The sequence below is a fragment of the Sylvia atricapilla genome, chromosome 10 (assembly GCF_009819655.1).
Source record: "Sylvia atricapilla isolate bSylAtr1 chromosome 10, bSylAtr1.pri, whole genome shotgun sequence".
Taxonomy (NCBI): Eukaryota; Metazoa; Chordata; class Aves; order Passeriformes; family Sylviidae; genus Sylvia; species Sylvia atricapilla.
In genome coordinates this window covers 819,490-831,612 of record NC_089149.1, presented here as the reverse complement: position 1 = coordinate 831,612, position 12,123 = coordinate 819,490, and the positions used below count along the sequence as shown (strand labels likewise).

The 12,123-nt window shown below is 52.9% G+C and overlaps 1 long non-coding RNA gene across 2 annotated transcripts; it reads left to right on the top strand.

Annotated features, from left to right (window-relative positions):
- The first annotated feature begins 6,189 nt into the window (after positions 1 to 6,189).
- LOC136365718 (uncharacterized) lies at positions 6,190 to 10,250 on the top strand. 2 transcript variants are annotated; one of them, XR_010744393.1, is made up of 4 exons: positions 6,190 to 6,240; positions 8,538 to 8,649; positions 9,278 to 9,485; positions 9,896 to 10,250. It is a non-coding gene; the product is annotated as an uncharacterized lncRNA (long non-coding RNA). The 2 variants fall into 2 exon arrangements; XR_010744392.1 differs by lacking the exon at positions 9,896 to 10,250 and having other exon boundaries at positions 9,278 to 9,739.
- Positions 10,251 to 12,123: the final 1,873 nt, after the last annotated feature.

Sequence of the window (12,123 nt, the reverse complement as noted above, 5' to 3'; positions counted from 1 at the left end):
GCGGGTTAATTTGTTCAGAAGCCCCAGCCCACACCTCGTGTGTGCCTCTGCTGACTGAAGCTCCTGGTTCCCTGCAAACAGGAATTGGCTCTGGCTGTCACAAGAGGGAACTGCAGCACCAGTTTGGAGCTGCTGTTCCTCACACACCTTTTCTCTAAGGACTCGGTGGTTGCGGTCATCTTCCTCCTAAAACTGCTCTCTTCTGACAAATAAGATTGTCTGTTAATTTGTGCATGAGACGGCCCGTTTTTATTGCTTTTGAGAACTTTATTTCTGGTCAGATAAAACCTGGTAATATCTTCACGGCTTTTCAAGGCTTGCGAAGCTTTTTTGAATTAACTGATCTGCCACGGTAAATTTAAAAGTGCATTTTCTCCCAGCGCAGAGGGTTCATTTAAGAAGGAATATATAAGCTATAGGAAAAGCAAGGACAAGGATCCCTCTCCTGTTCTGCTCCAGGTAGATGGGCTGCTAGAGGAGGGAACATCTCCATGGGGGGACGGGACCAGAGAAGCTGATGCCAGAATCACCTGGGAAAGGAAAGAGAGGATGACCTGGATGAGGGGAAGTGAGGCAGCCCCTTGGTGCCAGCCTGGCACAGCCATCCCAGGGATCCAGCTGGCATTCCCGGGGTCACTCTGGGCTGTGGGGAGCTCCCTGGCACCCACAGGAGCTGCTGGGACACCCTGGGGGCTCCCTGCACCTTGGATTTATCAGAGGGTTTCTTTTGCTCTTGAATTTGGTCCCAACCTTGCTTTTCCCAGTTTTGAAGAGGAGGGAGTTCTCGTGGGAGCAGATGAGAGCAGGATATCTGCAGGTGTCTCTGCTGGGGAAGGTGACTTCAGGGCTGCCTTGGGCCCACTTGAGCTGTAGGTTTTTAATTCATGGTGGTGCTGGACTGATGGTTGGATTTGGTGATCTTAAAGGTCTTTTCCAACATTAGCCATTCCCTGATTCTACAAAAATGTAGAATAAAAGATTCTGAAGAAATCCTTCATTTTGCCCTAAAGACAACATCGAAATGAACTGGCTCCATTTTGTCCAGTGTTTATGGGCAACTGGAATGGTCAAATCAAGAAATAAATCTTAGACAAACAAGACATTTTAGAAAGTCTTTCACAATTTTTGATAATGAACACGCCCTGTTTTTCTTCAGCCAGTTTGTGTTTTGCCATTGTGTTCCTTGCTGGCACAAGGCAATGTTCTTTCAGAGGACACAGTAAGATCAAATAAAGATGTTTTCAGCCCTGACTTTCCCCAGCACATGAGCTGAAATGACAGAGGCCAGTGGTTGTTTGTGAACAATCTTCACTCTGGTCAGTTGTTTCCAACCAGGAGATGTGGGGCTGAACACACATCCCTGAAGTTGAGCGCTTCAGTCCCTTGTTTTTCAGGAGTTACAACAAAGGAGCAGCCAAAACTGTGATGCAGTCTCCAGCTGTTCCCAGCCCTGTGCCTGGGGTCAGCCAGAACAGCCTGGCAAAACCCTCCCTGGGGTGCCCAGGTGGCTGCTGCTCTGCTGCTGCTGGTCCTGGCTGTCCCCTGGGCTGTGCCCTGGGCTGTGCCCTGGGCTGTGCCCTGGCTGTCCCCTGGGCTGTCCCCTGGGCTGTCCCCTGGGCTGTGCCCTGGGCTCCTGGCTGTGCCCTCACTGTCCCCTGGGCTGTCCCCTGGCTGTCCCCTGGCTGTGCCCTGGGCTGTCCCCTGGCTGTGCCCTGGCTGTCCCCTGGGCTGTGCCCTGGCTGTGCCCTGGCTGTCCCCTGGGCTGTGCCCTGGGCTGTCCCCTGGGCTGTCCCCTGGCTGTCCCCTGGCTGTGCCCTGGGCTCCTGGCTGTGCCCTGGGCTGTGCCCTGGCTGTGCCCTGGCTGTCCCCTGGGCTGTGCCCTCACTGTCCCCTGGCTGTGCCCTGGCTGTCCCCTGGGCTGTGCCCTGGCTGTGCCCTGGCTGTGCCCTGGCTGTGCCCTGGGCTGTGCCCTCACTGTCCCCTGGCTGTGCCCTGGGCTGTCCCCTGGGCTCCTGGCTGTGCCCTGGGCTGTGTCCTGGCTGTGCCCTGGGCTGTGCCCTGGCTGTGCCCAGGCTGTGCCCTGGCTGTCCCCTGGGCTGTCCCCTGGGCTGTCCCCTGGCTGTGCCCTGGGCTGTGCCCTGGCTGTCCCCTGGCTGTCCCCTGGCTGTGCCCTGGCTGTGCCCTGGGCTGTCCCCTGGCTGTCCCCTGGCTGTGCCCTGGCTGTGCCCTGGGCTGTCCCCTGGCTGTGCCCTGGCTGTGCCCTGGGCTGTGCCCTGGCTGTGCCCTGGGCTGTCCCCTGGGCTGTCCCCTGGGCTGTGCCCTGGCTGTCCCCTGGCTGTGCCCTGGCTGTCCCCTGGGCTGTGCCCTGGGCTGTGCCCTGGCTGTGCCCTGGGCTGTCCCCTGGGCTGTGCCCTGGGCTCCTGGCTGTGCCCTGGGCTGTCCCCTGGCTGTGCCCTGGGCTGTGCCCTGGGCTGTCCCCTGGGCTGTCCCCTGGCTGTCCCCTGGCTGTGCCCTGGGCTCCTGGCTGTGCCCTGGGCTGTGCCCTGGCTGTGCCCTGGCTGTCCCCTGGGCTGTCCCCTGGCTGTGCCCTGGCTGTCCCCTGGGCTGTGCCCTCACTGTCCCCTGGCTGTGCCCTGGCTGTCCCCTGGGCTGTGCCCTGGCTGTGCCCTGGCTGTGCCCTGGCTGTCCCCTGGGCTCCTGGCTGTGCCCTGGCTGTGCCCTGGGCTGTGCCCTCACTGTCCCCTGGCTGTGCCCTGGGCTGTGCCCTGGCTGTGCCCTGGGCTGTCCCCTGGCTGTGCCCTGGCTATGCCCTGGCTGTCCCCTGGGCTGTCCCCTGGGCTGTCCCCTGGGCTGTCCCCTGGCTGTCCCCTGGCTATGCCCTGGCTGTCCCCTGGCTGTGCCCTGGCTGTCCCCTGGCTGTGCCCTGGCTGTGCCCTGGCTGTGCCCTGGATGTCCCCTGGCTGTGCCCTGGCTGTGCCCTGGGCTGTGCCCTCACTGTCCCCTGGGCTGTCCCCTGGCAGTCCCCTGGTCTGTGCCCTGGCTGTGCCCTGGCTGTCCCCTGGGCTGTGCCCTCACTGTCCCCTGGGCTGTGCCCTGGCTGTCCCCTGGGCTCCTGGCTGTGCCCTCACTGTCCCCTGGCCCTCCCATGGCTGTCCCCTGGCTGTGCCCTGGGCTGTGCCCTGGCTGTCCCCTGGCTGTGTCCTGGCTGTCCCCTGGCTGTCCCCTGGCTGTGCCCTGGGCTCCTGGCTGTCCCCTGGCTGTCCCCTGGCCCTCCCCTGGCTGTCCCCTGGGCTCCTGGCCGTCCCCTGGCTGTGCCCTGGGCTCCTGGTGCTGCTCCCCAGCTCTGCAGGGCCCCAGGGACACCAGGAGCTGCCCTGGTGATGAGGGCTCAGAGCTGGGGCCGTGCCCTGTGCCAGCTGCAGAGGAATTTGGCAGCCCTCAGCTGCCAGGACCTGAGCTGTAGGAAGGCAAAGCCCACTCGTTATCGCTGCTGTTCTGGGCCACAGTGGGGCTGATCCAGGAAGGATCCATGGACAGAGGTGTCCGTGGGCATCTCTGCACTGTGCTGCTGTTCCCCATCACCTCGGCTGGGTTTTGCAGCTCTCTCAGCATTCAGCTGAGGGCTGCTTCTCTCTGCCAGCAGAAATGATGTGTAGACACAGAGCCCTAGGAAGCAGCATGTGGGATTAATTATTTAGTGGCTTAATACATGGATTTTTTTCAGGTCTTCACCTCCATAGTTATCAAATAAATCAGCCTTTATTTTCATGATTTAAATGTGAGTAGAAGCAATGTCTAGTAATTTGTAAGGGAGCTTTCAAATGCTAAGATTGGTGTGACTAATAAAATGCATTTCATGAGACAAATTTTCCACACATAAACCTATTTTGTGAATGCAATAATCTGATATTCTTATATGTTAGTCTGCAGGTCACAAGAGTATGGGAAAGTCATGAAATAATTCAAGGCATATAAACTTGGCTTTTGATTCACTAGCAAATCAGGGGTTTTTCTTAAAGGAAAAAGATCAATTGAAAGAAATGTGATTTAAAAATTAATACCAGTATTACAAAGCCATAAAGATTTTATTACTTGGAGCATTCCCTTTGTGAAGATGAGTTGTCTGTCCTTCTAATCTCCTCCAAAGCAGTGTAGGCTGCAGTTATTTATAGGGATCATATAGAATTCATAAAACAAAGCATTTCTTTGCCAGCCTCCTGCATGTGGGTGCAGATTGCCAGGGGTTACAAGTACAGTAACAAAGACAGAAATGTGACATTCCAGTATTTGATCTCTGGCTACTGATGCAGTGATGAAGATTGGGTGAAGTGACGAAGTGCTCTAGAATATTGGGTATTTTACCATCAAAAATGGCCAATTTGCTTTGCAGAGTGAGGGAGGTCAGTGAGGTTCTGAGTTCCTGCCCAAACATCAGGCACTAAAAGGATTTTCCCCCTTGAAATCGCTTCTCTCACAGAAAGCCTTGCAGCCCTGCTCCTCACCCTCTTCCTCCCCCTAATTTGGGCCCTAATTCCCTTCAAGCACTGTAGACATGGGAAGCATTTGAAGTGATTCCAGCTTGGAGCAGTTAATGGCAATGAATCCCAGAGGCTGCCCCAAAGCCTGCCCTGAGACCCATCTGAGCACCTCCGTGAGCTACAGGGGAACCTCATTCCTGAGCCCCACTGCCCATCCAAGTGTGACTCTGGGTATTGAGCAGCTCAGTGTCCCGGCACAGACAGAGAGGGAAAAACATCAAACAGGATCACGTAATTGGGAACACAAACAGGAATGAGGGAATTGTTCTTGTGTATTGTTCTGCAGCAGCAGAGCATAGATGCATTTTGCCACTGATCATTCGGAGTATTTTCTTAAGCCTTGTGTCCTCTCCTTGTTTTTCTATTTTGAAACTCTCCCTCTGCTTTTTTTTTTTAAAGTAGTTGGACTGAGGTCTATTGTCGAATTGATGTCTGCAGTTCATTCCTCAGTTCCCAACAGAAGAAGTGTTGTTTAAAATAATGTCTATGCGTTGCTCTATTCTTTGCTGCAGTCCCAGCCTTTACCTCCTCCCAGGGCAGCTGTGGACGTGCAGGCCAGCACTGACTGGGGAGCCCTCCCCAAACTGGGCACTGGGCACCAGGGACTCGCTGGTGGCAACTGGGCCTGGAAGGATCCCAACCCCTGAAGGTCAGATGGGCTGGTCAGGAATACATGATTCCTGCTGGAAATTATTTCCATGAGCTCAGATGGATAGATATAATTAGCAGAACCAAACCAGATAGGATTCTTACAGGAACAGCTGTGCAGCTAATGAAGCTATTATATCAGAGGTTTTCTTTTTTTTTTCCAATAAATATTTTACACAGATTCATATTTCTTTTCACGACGAATTGGATCTTATCCCAAAAGGATTTGCTTTATAGCAAAGCCAGACAAAGAAAGTAAAGCTCATGGTTTATACTCACGTCTCCAAGTGTTGTGATAGGCTGAACTGTGCATGGCACACTCAAGTGTTACACAGCCCTGGGTTTTATTGCAAGCTTGCTCCCATTCTGGAGAAGCAGGAATGAAATGCCCTTCCTTAGGGGGTGCCTGGGAAGGGCTGTCCCTCCCAGCTGTGCTGCAGCTGTGCTGGTGGACAGGTTCTGCCCCTCTGCTCTGCCCTGCTCAGGGATCCCTGCACAGCAGCCCTTCCTGGGGACTGCGCTTCCCCTGAGGTGGGACAGAGCTGCTGGTGCTTAGCAGAGAGCTGGCAACCCCGGGAATGCTGCCCAGGAATCCTGCACAGGAATCCTGCACAGGAATCCTGCCCAGGGCTCGGCTGGACTCTCCACAGCAGAGGGGTGGGAGAGGAGTGAGGACTCGGAACACTCCAGATCCCTGTCACACTGGGAATACAGGTCATGAGATTAATCTGCATTTACCGCGGGGGCCTTTGTGGCCATAAAGAGACCATAAAGCACTTTTCAGCCTGGTTTCCCTCCCTCTTCAATAAACTGACCCCTCTGTAGGCAGATTGCTCCAAAACAGAGGTGCAGCTGGAGGAGCAGGCAGAGGTAACCTTGAAGCCCTGAATTCCTGCCTTTTTAGACAATTGGATGCTTATAGCACCAGTGAGCCAGGCAGCTGCAGCACATTCCAAATATTGCTCTATTTAAAGCATCCCAGGGCTCTCAGAGCAACTGCAGAGGCAAACCTTAACCTGCCATTAAACTAGCAGAGGGGGAATGGCAGAACCAGGTAAGAGGCACAATCAAATGGAATGCAATAATATACTGAAATTAATAGATCTGAGCAATGCACTGTGGATATACTCAGCTGCCTGTGTTCTTGTCTGATACACTATTTGTATTTTACTTTTAAGTAAGAAAGTGTAATCACTTTAAAAGCTAATTCTATTAACAGCCTGGGTTCCTCCTCTATTTTTGAATTGAATCCTACCAGTTTTGTTTTCTTTATTTTTTTGTAGTTGTCATTCCAAGTTAGCTGACACAGTAGGACATGAGTTATGTTTAAAAAGTTATATTTTACACAGTAAAATGAGTTATGTTTGACAGCGTTTTTGTTATACTGTGTGTAGCTGAGCTCCAAGTGTAGCGAGTGCCAAGTGAACACAGAATAATTTACATTTTAACCCAACAAAGCTCAAGTGGCAGAGCAAAATGAAATTTTAATAATGACCGTTCCATTGTAAGCACACTTCACTCTCTCTAAGGAGAGAAGGCAGTTTATAAAAATGCATTTTATATCTTTTGTAATTTTTTATTTATTTCACCTAAATTTACAACTGTAGCTGTGGTGTGTGCTGTGGGCACAGTTACTCAGGTAACACTTGTAAAGGGAGCTTTTAATACATCTTCATAGCTACATTCCAGGTTTTTAAAGACTTATCTCCTGGGGTTTTTTGCACCACTGACTCTGGTATCTAGGGAGAGTGAGCTTCTGCTCAGGTACAAAAGGACACAGAACACTCTTTATTTGAGTTTTCATTGATAGCCCCAGAAATTACCCCGATCCTGGTTTACACTGGAGCTGCTGTACCAAAGGCCCACAGTGAGCAGCAGCAGCAGAGCTCTGACAAACCCCTCTGTGCCCTCAGGATCCAGCCCTGGGCTTGGGGTTAGAGCTGCAGGGAAATGCCGAGGGCAGGGGAACCTCCCCAGCAGCTTCACTGACACCGTGTCAGAGCAGGTGAAAGGAAGCAGGTGAGGGACTCCCCTGGGGTAAAAGGACACCCAGGTTCAGGGCAGGATTTGTTTGGCTGTGTGGTCGTTTCTGTGTTAATATTTTCATGGCAGCACATGCAGATCTTCTGTCCCTCTGGCAGACACACCGTGCAGTGTCGTGGGGGGACAGGCAGGGCTTTAGAAGAGCAATGTGGCAATCCTTAAATTATTAAGCATCCCTCCGAGTCTGCCTGCTTGATCTAAACTGTGCAAGGTGTTGGGAATAGTTTTACATAATTCATTAATCCCTTCAAAACCCGTCATTCTATTAACTGTGCAAAGATGTGGTGTAAGAGGTTGTAATGTGTTGGTAAGGAATAGGATCTCGCAGGGTGTTACTGTGCTTTCTGGCAAGAGTGTGCTGTTTGCAGGAAACTGATAGAAGGGTCTTTAGAATCCTGCTGTTGTATGGAGATGTATTTATGTGAAGTCAGAGAGCCTTGGCCTGCTCTGGGCTGCTCTGGGCCTGTCCTCGGCCAGCTGAGCAGCCCAAGGCACGGCTCGGGCACCCTGGGACAGCCCCACAGCCCGTGGGGTGTTCAGAGTCCCTGCCCTGTGCCCTGTGCCCTGAGCCTGTGCCCTGTGCCCCCTGTTCCCTGTGCCCTGTTCCCTGTCCCTGTCCCCTGTGCTCTGTGCCTGTCCCCTGTGCCCTGTCCCCTGTGCCCCCTGTGCCTTGTGCCCCCCGTGCCTTGTTCCCTGTGCCATGTTCCCTGTCCTGTCCCCTGTCCCTGTTCCCTGTCCCTGTCCCCTGTCCCTGTCCCTGTCCCTTGTGCCCGGTCCCCTGTCCCTGTCCCCGTCCCTGTGCCCTGTCCCTGTCCCCTGTCCCTGTCCCCTGTCCCTGTCCCCTGTCCCTATCCCTGTCCCCTGTCCCCTGTCCCTGTCCCTGTCCCCTGCCCCCTGTCCCTGTCCCCTGCCCCCTGTCCCTGTCCCCTGTCCCCTGTCCCCTGTCCCCTGTCCCGTGCCCCCTGTGCCCTGTCCCTGTCCCCTGTCCCCTGTCCCTGTCCCCTGTCCCTGTCCCTGCCCCCTGTCCCTGTCCCCTGTCCCTGTCCCCTGTCCCTGTCCCTGTCCCTGTCCCTGTCCCCTGTCCCTGTCCCTGTGCCCTGCCCCTGTCCCTGTCCCTGTCCCCTGTCCCTGTCCCCTGTCCCTGTCCCTGCCCCCTGTCCCTGTCCCCTGTCCCTGTCCCCTGTCCCCTGTTCCTGTCCCTGTCCCTGTCCCCTGTGCCCTGTCCCTGTCCCCTGCCCCTGTCCCTGTCCCTGTCCCTGTCCCTGTCCCTGTCCCTGTCCCCTGTCCCTGTCCCTGTCCCTGTTCCAGCCCCGGCGCCGCTGTCCCGCCTGCTGGTGCCCGTGCTGCTGGCACTGGGCTGGATCCTGGGCTGTGCCCTCGTGGTGTACATCGTCTTCTGCTGAGGCTGCACGGATGGCAGGTGAGTCATGGTGTCACACCCTGTGGCTGTCCTCGGCCTTTTGTCCGGGATTAAATGCACCAGATGGTGTTTCTTGTTTGGACTCTGGTGTTTATTAATTCTTACCTATGCCACAGTGTCCCAAACCATGAGTTCTACAGCACTTCTAGCTAACAAACTACAAATGGCCCCTATCTCTCTCTGCAAGGCCTTTTAAGGATAAACTGTCTAATTAAGAAATGATACCTAAATTATTTTTACTTTTAACCCAATAACCAACCACCCCTGGCCCACAATGAGGATTTTTCTACCCAATTACAAAACCCCACCCAGAGCCATGGAGAGGAAGGTGAAAAAGAAGGACTCAGCCTCTGCCCTAAATCCTCCATCTTGCTTTATATCTATATTACTGTATTCTGAACCCTTAAACTCTGACTTTTGCACCCTGTGATATCCCACACTTCTATCCAAACCCCACACCCACGATCCCAGGGCTGTCACTCAATTTTGGGAGCCTTTTCCACGGCCTCAGGTCAGTGCAGTGTTTGCTCAGGGGTCAGAGCCTGTGAGCACAGAAAGGCTGAAATCCTCAGTGCCCAGGGTCCCAACAACACACAGCCTTTTAAATGGAATTTTCTGTGTCTTACAGGTCAGAAGAACCCACAATGATGTTGATGAGAAGAACACAGAAGTTCAGTTTTGATTTCTAATCACTAAAACACACATAAAATGAGTTATTTTTAATATCAACAATGTAAATGTTGTGCACAGTTTTTATCCATTAGGAAGAATCACCAAACCAATTTCCCTGTTCTCAGATTATTTGCAATTGAAGGAGTGGTTTTTGGAATCTTGTGGTAGGTCAGATACCTGCTTGCTGAACAGCAAACTTTTAAAGCAGCTACTGCCAGCTAAGGAACTCCAAGCTTGTTAGACACAGGCAAGGGTTAATTTCTCATGGGGCCTGGACAAGTATTTTTAGCCTTACTATGGGGAAAATCTCTTGGTATTGTTATGAAACAGAAACATCATATGTCCTTCAAAAAGACAACCTCAGGCTTCTCCAGGGCTGGGAGGGTTGTACAGCTGAGTGTGCCTGAATCACAGGCTCACGGGGCCCCTCAGTGTCTTCTGCTGGGGGTTTGCCTTTTTAATTATAATTGGAGATAATTATATTCCCCCAGTCAATAATGAGCCATGTGAACTTCCAGTGACTTTGCCATTTAAATCACAACCGAGCGTCAGATCACTGCATTTTCACTGACAGCTCTGGGCTTTTGAGCATGAAGATTTTTCAGCTGAAGAACTGCAGTTCTGAGAAGATGAAATCATTAATAATTCAATCCCCAGTTAAAGCAGAGAATTGATTGTGAGAGGCATGTCTGGAAGGTCCCAGCAAATGTATGTTTAAGGGAATGTGAAAAAGCTCTTAATGACCCCTGATAGGGTTAAATAGAGAAAGAAACTTCTTTTTCACTCCTGCTCACACAGTTTGCATGATTTGGAGAATGTGAGGAAGGCACATCAGTCAGACATCCCGACTCCATCTGTGGGCACTGTCTGCTGAGCTTTAGGAATGGAAACACAAACAGGTTTGACCATAGTAGAGCCGTGAACATTCCTGGGCCCTCCAGCAGCCAGCAGGAGCTCTGAGGAGTGACATTCCATTTGGGAATTGTCTCAACGAGGGGTTTCTGCACCTGTGAATGAGCTGAGGGCGGATCCAGTCTCACCTGATGCGCAGCAGGAGAGGGGCTGAGCCCTGGAGATTGCCGATGCTGCAGTGTGCTGTGTCCTGTGAGCACCTGGGCAGCACCTCCGGGGGTCCCTGCGCTGGGAACATCCCTCCCTGCAAGGGCTGGCTGAGCATGGAGCCCACCCTGAGCAGCACTCAGGGTCTCACCTCAATTCCTCGGTGTCTGAGCCCTCCCAGGCTGCTCCAGCTGCGACTCCACAGTGACCACGTCTGTGGTTTTACAGCTCACTTCATTTACCAGGCACAGAGGGAGAGAGTTCTGAAAGGTCCCCGCTGGCCCAAACAGCTCTTTGGGTGTCTCACAACGCTGGAAATCGACTGTTTCCAATTAAAATGTTACAGGGACAAAATGTAAACACTACAATCTGGTTTAGCTTTACCTGATTTCTGAGATCTGATTTGGCAGAGCAAACCAAAATAACTTTCTAGGCTGGCGTCAGGATCGTCGGGCTGACTTGCTGTATACAAAGCAGGAGTTTCTGCCAGTTTTATGGGGTAATAAAGAGAGAATTATCCCAAGAAAATATGCATCCCCCACGCTGCTGGAAGATCACTGAGCACTCTGCAGTGACCTTTTGTAACCACCTTCAGACAGCCCACTCTGCTGTCTGCTGCTGGTGCAGCTGTACAGCGTGAGGCTCTCCTGGCATGGGGATAAAAGGGTAAAAGGCTTGGGGTTTTCATTCCTGAATAATAAAACGAGTGACTGAGAGCCAGGTTCTTTTCTCTCAGAGAGGTGCTGGTGATTGAGGGGAATAAAACCATGCACATTCAGGTTTCTTGGAGAATGCTGGTGGTACACTATTAAAATGAGGCGATAACTCAGTGCCAGGCCTCTACAATATTGTTACAGCTGATGGCAAGCTTGTCCACACCTCTGCCTGGCTTTTTCCTGGAGCAAATTGAGTAGAGAGGAGTGTCTGTCCCCCTGTCTTGGGATGCTCCATGTGGCGTCCTGAAACTTCCAGGCTCACGTTTATATTCTTTCAGTGCTCGTAATCCCATTTAAGGGTGTTAGAGTACACAGAGCATGACTGGTGCAGTGCAGTGCTGTGGGGATAACCCTGTCTGTGACCCAGAGTGGTGTGGGACAGGGATAACCCCTGTCTGTGACCCAGAGTGGTGTGGGACAGGGATAACCCCTGTCTGTGACCCAGAGTGTGGATGGGACAGGGATAACCCCTGTCTGTGACCCAGAGTGGTGTGGGACAGGGATAACCCCTGTCTGTGACCCAGAGTGTGGATGGGACAGGGATAACCCCTGTCTGTGACCCAGAGTGGTGTGGGACAGGGATAACCCCTGTCTGTGACCCAGAGTGTGGATGGGACAGGGATAACCCCTGTCTGTGACCCAGAGTGTGGATGGGACAGGGATAACCCCTGTCTGTGACCCAGAGTGTGGATGGGACAGGGATAACCCCTGTCTGTGACCCAGAGTGTGGATGGGACAGGGATAACCCCTGTCTGTGACCCAGAGTGTGGATGGGACAGGGATAACCCCTGTCTGTGACCCAGAGTGTGGATGGGACAGGATAACCCCTGTCTGTGACCCAGAGCGTGGATGGGACAGGGATAACCCCTGTCTGTGACCCAGAGCGTGGATGGGACAGGGATAACCCCTGTCTGTGACCCAGAGTGTGGATGGGACAGGGATAACCCCTGTCTGTGACCCAGAGTGTGGATGGGACAGGGATAACCCCTGTCTGTGACCCAGAGTGGTGTGGGACAGGGATAACCCC